We start from the raw sequence: 16,416 nt of genomic DNA, 5'->3' as shown, positions 1-16,416 counted from the left end.
TATTTTGATGCTTTGAAAATAAACAATAGTCTTCAAGTTGGTTGATCTTCTTGAATGATCGACCTTTGGGCTTGTTGATCTTCTTCCTTAGGCTTTTTGATCTTCTTCGATGATCGGTCTTTGGGTTTGTTGATCTTCTCCTCGATGATCGGCCTTTGGGCTTGTTGATCTTCTTCGATGATAGACCTTTGGGCTTGTTGATCTTCTTTGACGATCGGCCTTTGGGCTTGTTGATCTTTTTGATCGACCTTTGATCTTGATGTTCTTCTTGGATGATCGACCTTTGGGCTTGATGATCTTCTTGGACGATCGGCCTTTGGGGTTGATGACACGAGGCTTCTAGAGAAACTTGTTTCGTGGAGTTGATGTTAATTTGATGTGATGTGGTTCGATATCTAGTGTTTGATCCTCTGATTCTCTCTCGGTTTGATGGATGTGCTTGACTTGAAGAAGAAAAACACCAAACGTTCTTGAAGTAGAAGTCTTGGAAGAGTGTTTGTATCTTCAAGAGTCTTTCGTCTTCTAGGAGTGCAGCTTTAGGAGTCTTGGGAGTTTTCTGCTTGTTGATGAATTTTCTCTAGGCTCTCTGAATGTAGAATTACTTGTATCTTCAAAGGACTTCAGTTTTCAGAATGCTTGAACTTCAGAATGTTTGTATCTTCAAAGGACTTCAGCCTTCAGAATGCTTGTATCTTCAAAGGACTTCAGTCTTCAAAATGCTTGTATCTTCAAAGGATTTCAGTATTCGGACCTGATCAACTTCAGGAGTCAAGGAGTCTTCTGATTGTAGAAAATTCCCCTATAAGCTCTCCGGAGTATAGAATTACTGACCCCAACAAATGAGAGAACTTCTCTATTTATAGAGTTCTCAGGTGATTCAATATATTTTTGGGTTTAGAGACTTTAACCCAAATAATAATAATATTAAATTGGACCAAGTTAATTTTATCCAATTCAATGGTCATGATGAAATCACGTAGCGTCATTAAAATTTGTCTTCAACTTCATTCAAGATATTTGTCAATTCCTAATTGAGCGCAAATTTAATAATTTGGAATTTCGTCAATGACGTGCGAACTTGTGATTGGTCCAAAATTTCTCATTCAACAAATGTTCCCTCTCGAGATTTATCCACCCATATATGTGCGAGATTTATGCACATATATGAGTGGATAAATCTCGAAAAATATAAAGTTGAAATCAAAATTCAAATATATTTGTTTTTGAATTTGACCTCAATTGATGTGTCAGTCAAACTATGAATTTAGTACATAAGTTTAACTTGAATTTGGGATAAAATTTGGAATATCGCCAAATTTACAAAAAAAAAAAAAAAAAAAAAAAAAAAAAAAAAAACTTCGTCCCAATTTAATTTGATTTGGATTTAAGATATAATTTGGGATATGCCCATATTTTAAAAAAAGATCAATTGAAATTTTTTTTCTTATTCACAATTTATTTCGATTGAAGATTAAAAAAAATCTCAAGACTAGACAACTTGAATTTGGAATAAAATTTGAAATATGGTCAAATTTTTCCAAATTTTAATTTGAGATTTTACCTCAATTTGATTTGGATTTAAGATAAAATTTTGGATATGCCCAAATTTTAATAAAAGATCAATTGAGATTTTTTTTCTTATCCGCAATTTATTTTGATTGAAGATAAAAACTCAATAGATACTTGAATTTGGAATATGGCCAAATTTTAATTTGGATGAATTTTACATCTTTCCCACTTGATTTGGAAATAGAGATAACCTAAATTTAGATGAATTTGATATAAAATTTGGAAGATGTCCAAATTTAAATTGAGATTTTATCCTTAATAATTAGATTTGGGATAAATTTAATTTGAGATTTTCTTAAAAATTTGGCTTGAGGATAGAAGTCTGATGATTTAGATTTGGGATAAAATTTGGAATATGCTCAAATTTTAATTTAGGATTTTTTTTTACAGATTTTAATTTGTGATTTTATCCACAATTTAAATTTGATTTTGAATAAAATTTGGAATATATCCAAATCTTAGTTGAAGATAAATTTGAGGATAAAATCTAATAAAATCAAATTAGATAGGAAATTGTTTAATTTAATTTTTTTATTTTAATATGAAATTAGGATAGAATCAAATTAAGAAATATAATAAAAAAATATAATATTTTGAATCAAATGTTTATTTGATTTGGATATCCTAATTTGTTAGGGAACTATATAAACAGGACCCAAACCCTTCATTATTCTTATCCATCTTCTTCTACACTTTCCTTTATCTCATTTTTCTTCTTCTTCCCATGTTTTCTTTCTTCTTTTTTTTTTTCTTTTTTTTTTAATCTTTTCTTTCTTTCTTTCTTTCTTTTTTCACCATTTTTTCTTATTATTTTCCTTTCAATTTTCCTTTTTTTTTCGTTCTTTCGTTTTTCTTTTCTTTTTTTTTTTTAACTTTTTTTTTTCTTCCAACCGAAGTCGCACTTGAATTTTGGAGATGAAGCGAAGTCGCACTTGAATTTTGGAGATGAAACGAAGCCGCACTTGAATTTTGGAGATGAAGCGAAGCTGCCCTTGACTTTTGGAGATGAAGCGAAGCCACGTCAGACTATGGAGATGAAGCGAAGCCACGTCAGACTTGGAGATGGAGATGAAGCGAGCCACGTCAAACTATAGAGATGAAGCGAGCCACGCCAGACTTTGGAGATGAAGCGAAGCTGTGCCATCAGTTTGGAAATGGGCCATGCACATTGACCATGAACTTGAAGATGGAGTAGAACCATGCATACCGACCATAAACTTGAAGATGGAGTCGAGCCATGCACACCGACCATGAACTTGAAGATGGAGTCGAGCCATGCACACCGACCTTGAACTTGAAGATGGAGCAGAGCCATGCACACCAACCTTGAACTTGAAGATGGAGTAAAGCCATGCACACCAACCTTGAACTTGAAGATGGAGCGGAGTCACGCACATCGACCTTGAACTTGAAGATGGAAGTAGAGTCATACACACTGATCTTGAACTTGAAGATGGAAACAAAGTCATACACACCGATCTTGAACTTGAAGATGGAAGCGGGCCCTATACACTGATCTTGAACTTGAAGATGGAGCGAAGCCAGACACGTCACCTTGAATTTGAAGATAAAGCGGAGCCATGCACACTGACCTTGAACATGAAGATGGAAGTGGACTCATGCACACCAATCTTAAACTTGAAGATGGAAGTACGGTCATGCACGCCGATCTTGAACTTGAAAATGGAACAACATCGATGGAGCCTCTGAACTTGAAGATGGAGAAGATCGACGAGACCTTCGCGTTTAAGTTTGACAAAGCATCGGCCAATCTTCCGCATTTGAGTTTGACGAAGCATCGACGAATCCTCTGCACTTGAGCTTGAAGAATCAGTGAATCCTTTGCATTTGAGTTTGAAATATCGACGAATCCTCCGCATTTGAGCTTGAAGAATCGATGAATCCTCTGCATTTGAGTTTGAAATATCAACGAATCCTCTGCACTTGAGTTTGACGAAGCATCAATGAATCTTCACATTGAGCTCGACTTCGCGACTTTGAGCATGAAGATGGTATTGCAAAGCCTCCAGACTTGAGCATGAAGATGAAGCATCGATGAAACCTCTGAACTTGAAGATGGAAGAGCATCCAAGTTTGATTTCGAAGAGGAAGCGAAGTGCATTCCAAGTGTGTGCCTTTTATTTACTGTGCTAGCTCCTTACGAGGGATGAACTTCTTCAATCCGTTGTGTTGCCCCCAATAGGGATGAACATCTCTAGTGTCATTCTTTTACGAGGATGATCAACATCAATCTTGTAGTATCATACTTAGGTGGTTGTGGTACCCTTTCTAATGGACTAAACTTAAATTTCTTTAAGTTGCCTTCGTACCTCTTAAAGAAAGGAATCAAATCATGACGTAGTTCAAGTTTTTTTTTACTGGATTGAACTTGAAGTTTCTTTCAAGCTGCCTACGTACCCTTCATAATGATAGGGATCAAGTCATAATGTAGTTCAAAAAGAATGTTTTTTTTTATGTGCAACTGAACTTAAATTTCTCTAAGTTTCCTACGAGAATGTTTTTTTTTATGTGCAACTGAACTTAAATTTCTCTAAGTTTCCTACGTACCCTTTATAATGACAGGGATCAAGTCGTAACGTAATTCGTACAAATGTTTTTTTTTTTTTGGGCCGTTCACATTTTAAGCTCATGGGGGCCAGGAGCATCATGCAGTTTAGGTTCTTGCGATGAGGAGCTTCTTCATTTAAACTTCAAAAGCTCTTATTTCATCATGGTTTTGTTCACCCTCTTCATTTGTAGGATTCGTCAATATGATGAGTTTTGGCTTCACTATCAAGGAACCTTCTGTACTTATGTCAACAGAAAATTTCCTCTTCATGCGTGAAAGGACACGACTGTGAATCTTTTCGTTGTTGTTTTCTTCATGGAATGACAACGCCTTCAAGATTTTCATCCTTCTTTTATGTTGATCGCTTGTTGTCTTGAGACAACCAAAAGCAGATTCTGAAGGTCGATCTTTCTTTGATGTGGATATACTTAGTCTTTTGAAGGCTGAAGTTTGAGTAGAAGTAGTTGTTGGACATTGGTCTTCTTCTCCTACCATGGCCATACTCAATCTTTAAAAGACTGAAGATCGAGCACTTGAAGGCTTAATACGATCGAAGACAGAAGTTCTTTGCTTCATTTCTTCTGAGTCGTTGACTTCTTCGATAGTTATATGATTATTGTTGACTTCCACTATGCCGATAGTGTGACATGCAATAACTTTCGATACTTTCTTTGGATGATTATTGAGAAAGCTTATTGGGAGAAATTCTGCCGAAGTTGCCGGCCGTTGGAATTGAGGAAAGTTTTTGTCTTCTTTTTTAGCAGGCTTAGGCTTTTGTGTCATTTTTTTGCCTTTCTTTTTATGAGTTTTGTTCCTTCTTTTATAGCTTCGACAGGAACGCAACTCTTTTTGGGTGGAGTTTGATTGTCTTCTTTTTCGACGAGTCACAACTATCTACCCTTCGTTGTCATCTTCAACGAGCTCATCTTTCTTTTTGGAATTTGCTGTTTGAACTTCTTGCTGGAACCAAACAATTATAGGCTCGAAGGCTTCGAACTAGATCAAGCTTTATCTTTGAGCATGGGACACAGACAGTGTTGGAACATTTGAAGTCGCCGCTACTGTAGCGTGATTTGTCTGAACTACTTCATCCAAATCTAGCTCAATCTTCTTTTCACGAGCCAACTTCAGAATTCGTTCCTTCAACTAGGTGACCAACGACCCGATGATACTTGCAGTAGTTAGGATCATCTATTTTTCCTTTTTGTTCTAGCCGCTTGTATTCCGATAGTTAAATAAGTTGCTTCTCTAGTAGCTGCTCCAACATATCTGCCACATCAGAGTCAGGGAATGGATAAACCTTCTTTTGTCTTTCTTTAAGAGTTGGACGACGTTTCTCGCCCTCATTGTGCCTTCTTTCAAATTTTGTTTGTTTTCATTTGGAGGGAAATTTCAGCAGGGTCACATGAACGACCATAGATTCTTTTATGGCACTATCCACGATCTTTTCAGTGCCCTTGGCTCCATTCTTGTATTTTCTCCCTTCAGGGACTAGGAAATCTTTAGTTCCCCTATTGGCGATGCTCAACTCCATATTATGAACGTGTGTTGCCAGCTCCTCAAAGCTCTCCATTGATTGATATAATCGATGACTGTCACTCCTTTCCACTGTCTGATGTTCATCAACTTCATCATGCTAACAATGCGCCTTGTACTGTAGAAGCGGTTCAGGAAATCCCTTTCTAGTTGTTCCCAACTGCAATCACTTCTGACTCCAAATCAGTATACCAATCAAAAGCATTTCCTTTTAAGGTACGGACGAACTACTTGACTAGCTAGTCTCCTCTGATTCCTGCATTTTCACGGTTTCAATGAAGTGTGCAACATGTTGTTTTGGATTGTCCTTTCCATTGAACTGCTGGAACTTTGGAGGTTGATACTCAGTTGGCATTCTCAGGTTGTCGATTATCTTGGTGTATGACTTGGAGTACATAAAGGATGTTTGCGACGTCCTCCGTACTGAGTTCTTATGGAGTTTATGATCATATCCTGGAGCTGTTGAACTGACAAGGAGGCAACAGAGGTGGATTCTGGCGGCTGACTTTCCTGCAAGACAATCTTTCCTTTGTCATTGGCTTTTGTAGCTGGAGATTGACTTGACTCAGCAATATCTCGATCCTGTATCTGATCTTTTAAAGTAGCGATTTCACGATCTCGCTCCTTTACAACCTTCATTAAGAGATTTATCTTTATCTCCATCTCTGCCATGGCCGACTTAGTTGTTACGTCAGTCATTATGACAGACATTACATCAAAATGTGATTCTTTCTCTGATAGATCAGTAGCAGAAGCATAGTTTTCAAACAAGGGATTTTCTCTGATGACGAACCCATCTTTAGGAAATTCCATCAGCTGATCCCAGATTTTCTCCGTGGTGATAGAGCTTATATAAGTATTTCTTGCGACGGTAGCTTTGGATGGAGCTTTCTTTGGTGTCATTTGTAGATTTTTTGACTCGGATGACGAGAGAGATGAAAGATAGAGAGGTCCCACGGGGCGTGCCAATTTGTTCGCACGAGATTTCAAGAGAAATTTATTTCGTGGAACTTGAACTTTGTATTTGTATTAATTTTATGAAAAGTGAATACAATCTTTAATACATATTATTTTGATGCTTTCAAAATAAATTATAGTCTTTAAGTTGGTTGATCTTCTTGAATGATCGACCTTTGGGCTTGTTGATCTTCTTGGACGATCGGCCTTTAGGCTTATTGATCTTCTTCGATGATCAGCTTTGGGCCTTTTTATCTTCTTCGATGATCGGCCTTTGGGCTTGTTGATCTTCTTCAATGATGGGCCTTTGGGCTTGATGATCTTCTTGGAATTTCGGCCTTTAGAGTTATTGATCTTCTTCGACGATCAGCCTTTGGGCTTATTGATCTTCTTCGATGATCGACCTTTGGGCTTGATGATCTTCTTCGATGATCGACCTTTGGACTTGATGATCTTCTTGGACGATCGGCCTTTGGGCTTGTTGATCTTCTTGGAGGATTAGTGTTCACATGAGGCTTCTAGAAAAACTTATTTTGTGGAGTTAAACTTAAGTTGGTGTTGATGTTAATTTGATGTGATGTGGTTCGATCTCTAGTGCTTGATCCTCTGATTCTCTCTTGGTTTGGTGGATGTGCTTGACTTGAAGAAGAAAAGCACCAAACGTTCTTGAAGTAGAAGTCTTGGAAGAGTGTTTGTGCCTCCAAGGGTCTTCCGTCTTCTAGGAGTGCAGCTTTATGAGTCTTGGGAGTTGTTTGCTTGTTGATGAATTCTCTCTAGGCTCTCTGAATGTAGAATTGTTTGTATCTTTAAAGGACTTCAGTCTTCAGAATACTTGTATCTTCAAAGAACTTCAGTCTTGAAGCGTGATCAGAATGCTTGTATCTTCAAAGGACTTCAGTCTTCAGAATGTTTGTATCTTCAAAGGACTTCAGTCTTCAGAATACGTGTATCTTCAAAGGACTTCAGTTTTCACTTCAGGAGTCAAGGAGTCTTCTGATTGTAGAGAATTCTCCTATAAGCTCTCTAGAGTATAGAATTGTTGACCCTCAACAAATGGAGAGAACTTCTCTATTTATAGAGTTCTCAGGTGGGCTTCATGAGCTTGGACTTGGTTAACCCATGGGCCTACTATTGGGCCCAATTAGTTGGATCTGGATTTGATTTGACATTTGAGTCCAATTCAACATATTTTTGGGTTTAGAGACTTTAATCCAAATAATAATAATATTAAATTGGACCAAGTTAATTTTATCCAATTTAACAGTCATGATAAAATCACGTGGTGTCATCAAAATTTGTCTTCAATTTCAATTCAGGATATATGTCAACTCCTAATTGAGCGCAAATTTAATAATTTGGAATTTCGTCATTAATTTATTAAATGACGTGACGTCTTGTGATTGATCTAAAATTTCTCATTCAACAATCATATTTGTATTTAACCTCAAATGTTAGAAGTCCAAGTTTTTCTCAAAAAAAAAAATAATTATTATTATATATATATATATAACGATATGCATTTGAGTTACACCTGTAAATGTGTTTTTTTCAATACCACTTTGCATGGGAGATGCACAACCAAATGTGTAGTGAATCATTAGACTTTTGAAGATTAACATTGATCCAATGACCAATATGAGAAATCTATGCTTATATATTTAGTTGAAACCTTCAGAAATGATGTTTCAAGAAATAGATAATTAAAGCTGAGATAGTCTACACACTACTATATTAGCTCCAATACGGTATCTTGCGTTTATTCTTATTTATAAACAATTGGAGCAAACAATGAAATAGAACTCTCAGCTTTACATTCATCTAAACAAACTTTTCAGCATTATTGATTAGTAGACTCGATTGGTTCGACTACTTCTGTTGAGTTTTGAGTTCCTTCACCCTCTCTTCAGTACCCTTCAATGCTTTTCCATAGATGCTTATAAGCTGAAAAATAATAACATTTTCAAGATTGCAACAATACGATTCATATCATACTCGTTAATGCAAGATAACTATATAAAAGACCCAATCCCGAAGTTCAAAATGATTCTTCCTCCGCATTTTAAAACTTAAGAATTTTGACCTCTAACTTATATCATCGTATTTTACAAACTACCCTTAATTTCTTTTTCCCTCTTCCTTCATCTTCCTCTTCCCGATTTTTTTTTTTTTTTTTCTTTCCTTCTTTTTTGTTTCTCTCCCTCTTTTCATCTGCACGACTTCACCTTCATTTTGCTTTTCTTCGCAAGACCACACGACCAACTCCAGTTGCATTTGCCACTTTCGATCTCTCCTAGCCATTCAGTTTGTGTTGCAAAGTGACAGCGTGGGTCGGAGAAAGCAGAGAGAGAGGAGGGCGATTTGCATGAGACAGGAAAAGGAGCGAGCGAGCAAAAAAGAGAGTGAGCACAATCCGAATTTGACATCAACAAATGGGTCAAAAAAAACCTCATTTTCAAAAAGTAGGTCAACTTCCATTTTTTCTCCCAATTTTAGTCATCCATCCACCAGACTCCATTAATGCTCACATAGATGCCCTGTTATCCTAAAACCAACCAATTTAGATCAGATTATCTTAACCCATTCCTCCCAAGTCAGTTCCAAACTTCATCACTCTCTACCCCTGGAATGTTTTGATCAAAGACAACAAATTGATACAAGGACTTCTTGCAACATAAGAAAGATGATGCATTAATCTGTATTGTACCTCATCAACTTCTTCATTTGAGATAATGAAGGGAGGACTCATCATTATATTATCTTTGGCGACACGTACTAACATTCCATGCTCCTTACAAATTGCACCAAAATATGAATCTATCCCTGCACATATAATGGAACACTTGTTAGAACAAACCTACAGACAATATTCAATTTTCATATTCTAAGAAATCTATAAGTTTGAACATATCGTTTCTATGTTCATGATAGGATAATTGAACAACGAAAGGAAGATACCCCATTCAGAAGGAAATGGATTGTGGGGAGATTTGTTGTCTGTGAATTCTGTGCCTAAGATCAATCCTTCCCCCCTTATCTGCAGAAGGACCAAAACAAGTCGACACGAGCAAACATTTCGCAACACCGAACAAGAATGAAACAATTACTTGATCTGTACCTCTCCTATGATGGGACTGTTAGAGAAGGCTTTTATACCATCTTGAAACCTTGGGGAGATGTTCTTTACTTGCTCAACAATATTTCTCTCTCTACAAATGGGCATTGCACAATATAGAACATCATTTCTTTAATGAGAAACAGTGAATAAGAATTTCGTTGATTGCACAATATAGAACATCAAAACGTTTAAGTTACCTATATGTATGTCAGAAGATATAAATAATTAATCATTCATTCATAAGCTTGGAGATCGACCAACAAAATTTTCTTATGGTTGTAACTGAATGATTAATAACAAATTTGATCCCTATAAGTTGTAGAAAGTAAGAATTGTCTATGGTTGGATAAAATCCTCACAAATAGTCTCTATGGTAGGGACTATTCAAGGGTTTATCAAACCATGGGGATTATTTATGAGGTTTTATCAAATCTTAAGGACCAAATTCTAACTTCTAAAATCAGAGGGACTAATTTCTAACTTTCTCCAACCCATAGAGGCGGAAATTGTAATTTAACCGGTCTTGAGGATTGCCAACACTTTGATAAAGAAAATAAATCTTCAGTACAGGCAAGAAACAACATACTTGTAGATCTTCAACGTTTCCATTGCCACAGCACAAGCAACAGGATGTCCAGAATATGTAAATCCGTGGGAGAAAGTACCTGAATGAAAAGACAATCAGTTTGTTCTTTCAATAATATTTTTGCATGTGCAACAGCTAACATACCAAGCTTATTGCCAACTAAATTTAGCTCAATGGTAATTGACATGGCCTTCTTCCCTAGAGGTTGAAGATTCGATCTCCCATCCCCACAATTATTGTACTAAAAAAACATACCAAGCTTATTGCTTTGAGAGTGTATGACATCTGAAACTTCAGCGCTAACAAGAACAGCACTAATAGGCATATATGCAGAAGAAAGAGCCTGCCAAGTTCAGCACAAAAAACAAGCAGTACATAGAAATATCTTCTTCTCAGGCTAAAAACATTAAACAAGCTGTCTCAATTCTTCAAATTAGCCCAACTTCTTCACCTTAGCTACTGATACCAAGTCTGGCTTGATATTGTATTTATCACATCCGAACATCGTCCCAAGCCTTCCAAAAGCACAAATAATCTATGGCAGGGAAGAGATTACAGGACAGTAGGTAACAGAAGTGAAAAGGTATGGAGGCTAGAAATATTATATTACCTCATCTGCAATGAAAAGAATCTCATATTTCTTCAGCACAGCTTGGATCTACAGATGACATTAAAAACTAGTAAATAATTTTCAACTCTTTCTTCTTTTCTCTTATTTTAAAGAATTGGAACTCTAGAAGCACTCGTGATTATGCATCTAAATAAGAAAGTCCATATAAGCATTTGAACTTTCAAACTTGTAAAGAAAGTGGCAGCCTACTTTATCAAAATAAGTTGCAGGAGGAAATATCACACCACCTGCTCCCATGACAGGTTCAGCAATAAAGGCAGCAATCTGAAAGAAACAAAGGTTAGGAATACTAGAGATTATTTGCATTTGTCAAATATTTGAACATTTGAGTGAGGTTTCTATGACATTACTGTCTCAGGTCCTTCCGTGAGAATAAGATTCTCTAAATTGTTTGCTAATCTCGACGAGAACTCTTCCTCGGTTTCACCTGGCTTATCATTATCACATTTAGCATTATAAAGGCAGTTGTCTATAGTCAAGTTATCTGGTTCAGATACTCATGAATATCAAAAAAGTGATTATAACAACTGTGTACCAACACATAAATAAAATAGAGCAGTTCAATGACAACCAGGAAGATGATAGCGCCAGTAGTGAGGACAGTCTGTGTGCAGTACAAATGGAGCAGGAAGATCAAATTTTTTATGCAAAGTTGGAAAACTGCAATAAAATTTCCCCAGTTTTTTAAACTTTTTGAAGTATTTGGAGAATTTCCTGAAAAAAAAATTATTATCTATTATCTTCGTACCCGGAAAGACTGGCTGACATAAGTGTGGAACCATGGTACCTAAGCAAAGATAGCAAGACTTGGATGAGTAAAATGAATGGAGCATGTTTGAAAAACGGGAAACTGAACGTACGATTTCAAATGAGCGATTATTTTCTTTTTTTTGGTCGCCCCAGTGCATTATTGTAATACCAAACCAGTTTTACCTACATGAATTTGAAAATGATGTTAATTCATTTGATGACATCTCCAATCCGAAAATCTCTGAGCCAAAGAATTAAAATCTCTACTTACAAAGTACAACAACCTACCATTAGAAAATATTTTGAAACTTAGGTACCCAATGAAAACAAGGTACTTGAGAACCATTTGCTTTGATCCACTAATCAAAACCTATGGACTAAAGAAACTAGACTCAAAACTTGAGGATCAAAAGTGCATTTTTCCCTTATATTTTTCATGGAAAGTAAAACAAGAACCATATTTTCCAATTTAACTGAAATTTTTCAAAGAAGCTTCACCATTTCCATTTCAAGCATAGAATTAGCAATAAGTCAGAAAAGACAACTTGCTGACACGACAACAATGTAAAGGTACAAACAAGGCACCTGAGAATCATTTGCTTCTGATCCACTATTTGAGAAGAACACCTTCCCCATTTCCCTTGCTGTAAAAGTTTCTAGTAATTCTTTTGCAAGATCCTGTAGTAGACAACAAGATAAAACAGAATAAAGAGTAAGATCCTGTGTTTTTGACATCTTTTGATAATGAATCTCTTGGACTCATTTGTTGCAATGACGGTAAGTATCTGTTAGTAATTTGCTACACTGAGGTTGCAACAAATACATCTTGTGTCAGTGTAATGGTCACTGCGGCAATATTCTTTAGCCATCTTTCCAGTGTATACAAGAAGATGAATAGCAAGGTAGCGGTTTAAACAGTAGTTGCATGACTTGTTATTCAATTTCACAACATCTCAAGTTTTTTTCCCCCCTTTTAAGATTAAGTCTTGCTAAACTGTGTTGCTTTTTTATAACTGAATTTTCATTTCATGACATTTAATGGTAAAAAATTTCAGTAGCTTTATTCTGAGAAGGGAATACAATACCAGAGAAGGCTTTGTTGTGCGATTCCAAAAAGAATGGTAAAATGGCAGTGTATTCAGTTGTACGGTTGCAGCAGCAACAAGGCGAGACTCACTTCCCCCTGCAAAATTTCCATATTCATAAGTAACTTCAAAGATTCAACTTGCAACTTGGTTATATTTCCACGGCACAAAGACTACTAGTCTCCAGATATATTAGATTACATGGAGTTCCATCTCAAAATCAATTAGCAATCAGAGAAGTAGTCTATCTATCTTATAAAGAGCATGAGGTCCCTTGATTTTTTCATCTGAAATCCTCAACAAGATATGTCCTTAAAGTTGCATTCATATTTCATAGTCCTATGTTGTATTCACCATGTCTTTCAAGAGCATGCCTGGAAATTTGGCCTCTGCAAGCTTTTGTAGACTCCTTCAACTTATTAAGGACAAAATCAAGATTCTCCAACTCTTAAATTCTATCCAATAAAGCTAAATGCATGTTTGAGAGTGATTTTGAATTGATTAAAATCACTTCGAAATACACTTTTAATCACTCAAAATCAATTTAATGTTTAATTTTACACTTCCAAATGCATTTTTTTGTACTATTAAAACTGATTTTGAATGGTTAAAAGCATTTTTCGGGTGACTTTGTAAAAGACAAACGTGATTTTAGCCATTTCAGAATCACTCCCAGATATGTCAAATGCACCTTAAAATACAGAGAACTTATGGTTCTAAAAATAGAGCCTGCATTGAACTAAAATATATTTGGAGTTCAACTAAGTTGCAAACATGTTCTGTCTTTTCAAATTGTTTGAAATAACAAACACAACGTGATAGCAGAAATTGTTACAAAACACATACACGATGAGGATGACACTATTATTAAAGAAACAGATCCATATGCTTGACAGTGCCTCCGATACTTGCGTACAGTAACATTGGATTAGGTTTCTAATGAGGGCTAAAAAATATGATCGACACAGAAAAAAAAAAAAAGAAGCAATCTTTGCCATCTTAGTAGGAAATATTGTGAGAAATGTATCAAGACATCAAAAACCAATAAATAGTTGAGATTAGTAAGCAGTAGGATTACCTAAGGATGTGCACCATAAACCAGCAAGGGAGTCGAGATATTTCTTCCCGTTGGTGTCGTAAACGTAGGAACCCTCCAGCCATGATAAATTACCATAACCAAACCAATATTTTCAAAAGATATAACTGATTAAGACTAAATCCTGTAGGGAAGGAGGATCCTAATGGTATTGCCAGGTGATATAATGTTGAAAAATGACCATGTATTATACCTCAGATTTCTCTATGACCAAGGGATTCAAATCAGCAGTCCACCGACCCGCAGTGAAAGGATCAAGCATATCATGGCCTTTGAAACTGGGATTTTCAGATGTCAAATATGTGAGATTGCATATATTTTCAAATTAAAAATGCTTTGAAATGGATGAACATACACGTAGGCGAATTTGAGAGGATTCCGAAAGGAAGGCGTTTGTGAAACATAAAATCTTGTCACAGATACTGCAAGTTACCTTCGACCATTTCTTGAAACAGTAGTCGAATTATCCTTTTGCAATGATGCTTCTGTACCAAACGACTTGGAAAGTAATTGAACTTGAATAAGCCGCTCACAAGAAGTTCTAAAAGCAGCAACATCTTTTGCACATGAACCAAGCTGGAAATGTTTAAGATGTCATAATGATTTGGAATGAATACAACTTCCATTTATTCCAGGGAGTACGAACTGATAGTTTTAGGGCAGATTAAAAGCATATAAAAAGAAGATAAGTTGCCTGAGCAAGATGGTATCTCCAATAAAAAAAACCCTTGTGCCAAAAAAAGTTAAAATCTCTAACTACAGAGTACAACAACCCACCATTAGAAAACTCCAACGTAATTAGCAGTTAAGTTTAAGAGCTCGCAAAGAGAGAAAGATAAGAGATAACAAAACAAACAGATAATGGGTCAATCAAAAAACAGAAGAAGATGCAAATTGCAAGATGATCAAATTTGAAAAGGGTAGTGATGATCTGAAACCTTTGGATTGATAATCATACGAAGAAGATGATTGAATCCCATTTCTTGTTCAAGGCGAAGCAATAAAAATGGAGCTGCTATGGAAGCAAAGAGTGAACCGTACGAAACTGATGAACAAACCTGAACCCGTTTCCGTCCCCAAGAAATTCTGGCGGGAACTTAGTTCAATTTTTTTTTTTTCTTGGGAAAGAAAATTTAGTTCTTAAACAAATAAAATGGCTTCTTTCGAGAAGTTTGTGTAGATTGATAATTTTCATTTATGTCGCATTTATTAGTAAGGGATGGAAATTACGGAATTAAAAAAATTGTGGTATTCGATTTATTATGACGACATTTTTTAAAATCATAAATAAGAATAAACAGGAGAATATGATCATCTCAAATTTAAGAATCACATTCTAATTCTAATGTAATTTCATTTTATTTCGGTGAGATTCATTTTTTTCTTGTATTTTACAACATTTACCTTTTCTCTCTCCTTAAAACTTTTCTCAAACTTTTTTTATTATTTTTTTTTTCTATTCTTCTATCATTTCTCTAGACTCTTATTTTTGAATATCAAGCATTTGTTTTTTAAATTGTTATTATTTGTTTAGAATCAATTAGTTTTATTAATAAAGTTGTTTAAAGTTTTAAAAATTTTGAATAAATTCAAACACAACATAATAATAACAATTATCTTGGTTTACGAGTACAAATCCAATAAAATAAATAGAAAACTTAGGAAAAATTGTTGCACTCATCTAGTATGCAACATAGGAAGCACCAAACTAACATTTGTCATGTAATACTCTTTATGTCAAAAATTAATTTTTTTTAATTAAAAATCCTATATATATGAAAGGGACTGTATAAGAATAGATGTAGCTTAAGTTGCACCTAATCGTTATCGAAAGCTTACGAATAAAAACAACCCCAAAATTAGTTGACACAAATATATTGACAATGAAAATGGGAACTTTATGCTTGGGGGCACGAGTCAACTTTATGCTTGGGGGCACAAGTCATATCATGTTAGAACTTAGCCAATAATCTTCTCTCTATATATATTAAATGTTATAATCTACACTATATTAAAAGGGACAAAACGGGTAGAAACTTTGACTCATCATTTTTACCTTCTTTCCAAAATTTCCTTTTTGCCCTTTTGCCTTTGATTTCCCTCATTGCTTTTCACGTAGATTTTTTTAAACCCTCCGTTCTTGCTCTTCAAATAATTATTTTTGTATAACCCTCGTACTCTTTCATTATAAAATCTTTCAATTCGTCCATTTTAAAACCTTTTAATATAACTAACTCTTTATATACGATGATGGAAACTTTTTATGAACAAGAACTTTCATAAAATTAATTTGTTGCACGGTGATTTGTTCATTAAAAGTTATCGATCCCAAGAATGATGTTTAAGATTTCTAAAAGCCCAGTATTCATTTCATTTAGTTTCATAATTTTGAAAATTTTGATGATGGCCATTAAATTTACGTACCATTAATTCATTATCATGATTCATTCAAATTTTCTTACTCCATAATTTCACCACAAATTTTCACGGGTCTTAAATTTGTGTGAATTGAGAATTTTCAT

At 35.3% G+C, this 16,416-nt stretch overlaps 1 pseudogene across 1 annotated transcript; it reads right to left on the bottom strand.

The window, feature by feature from the left end:
* Nucleotides 1–8,267: 8,267 nt before the first annotated feature.
* On the bottom strand, nt 8,268–15,073 carry LOC120087143 (vanillin aminotransferase-like; annotated as a pseudogene). The gene is made up of 19 exons (XR_016531814.1): nt 14,833–15,073; nt 14,328–14,470; nt 14,088–14,172; nt 13,877–13,949; nt 12,799–12,896; nt 12,299–12,391; nt 11,824–11,896; nt 11,712–11,750; nt 11,535–11,623; nt 11,314–11,390; nt 11,153–11,227; nt 10,943–10,990; nt 10,784–10,867; nt 10,588–10,675; nt 10,333–10,411; nt 9,747–9,837; nt 9,587–9,665; nt 9,336–9,451; nt 8,268–8,572 (listed from the first exon to the last, which is right to left on the bottom strand). The product of XR_016531814.1 is annotated as a vanillin aminotransferase-like (transcript).
* Nucleotides 15,074–16,416: the final 1,343 nt, after the last annotated feature.

Source organism: Benincasa hispida, chromosome 9 (assembly GCF_027475165.1).
Source record: "Benincasa hispida cultivar pf3 chromosome 9, pf3_genome.v1.1, whole genome shotgun sequence".
In the NCBI taxonomy this organism is placed as follows: Eukaryota; Viridiplantae; Streptophyta; class Magnoliopsida; order Cucurbitales; family Cucurbitaceae; genus Benincasa; species Benincasa hispida.
The sequence above is the reverse complement of the archived record's forward strand: the minus strand, read 5'-3'. Positions and strand labels throughout refer to the sequence as shown.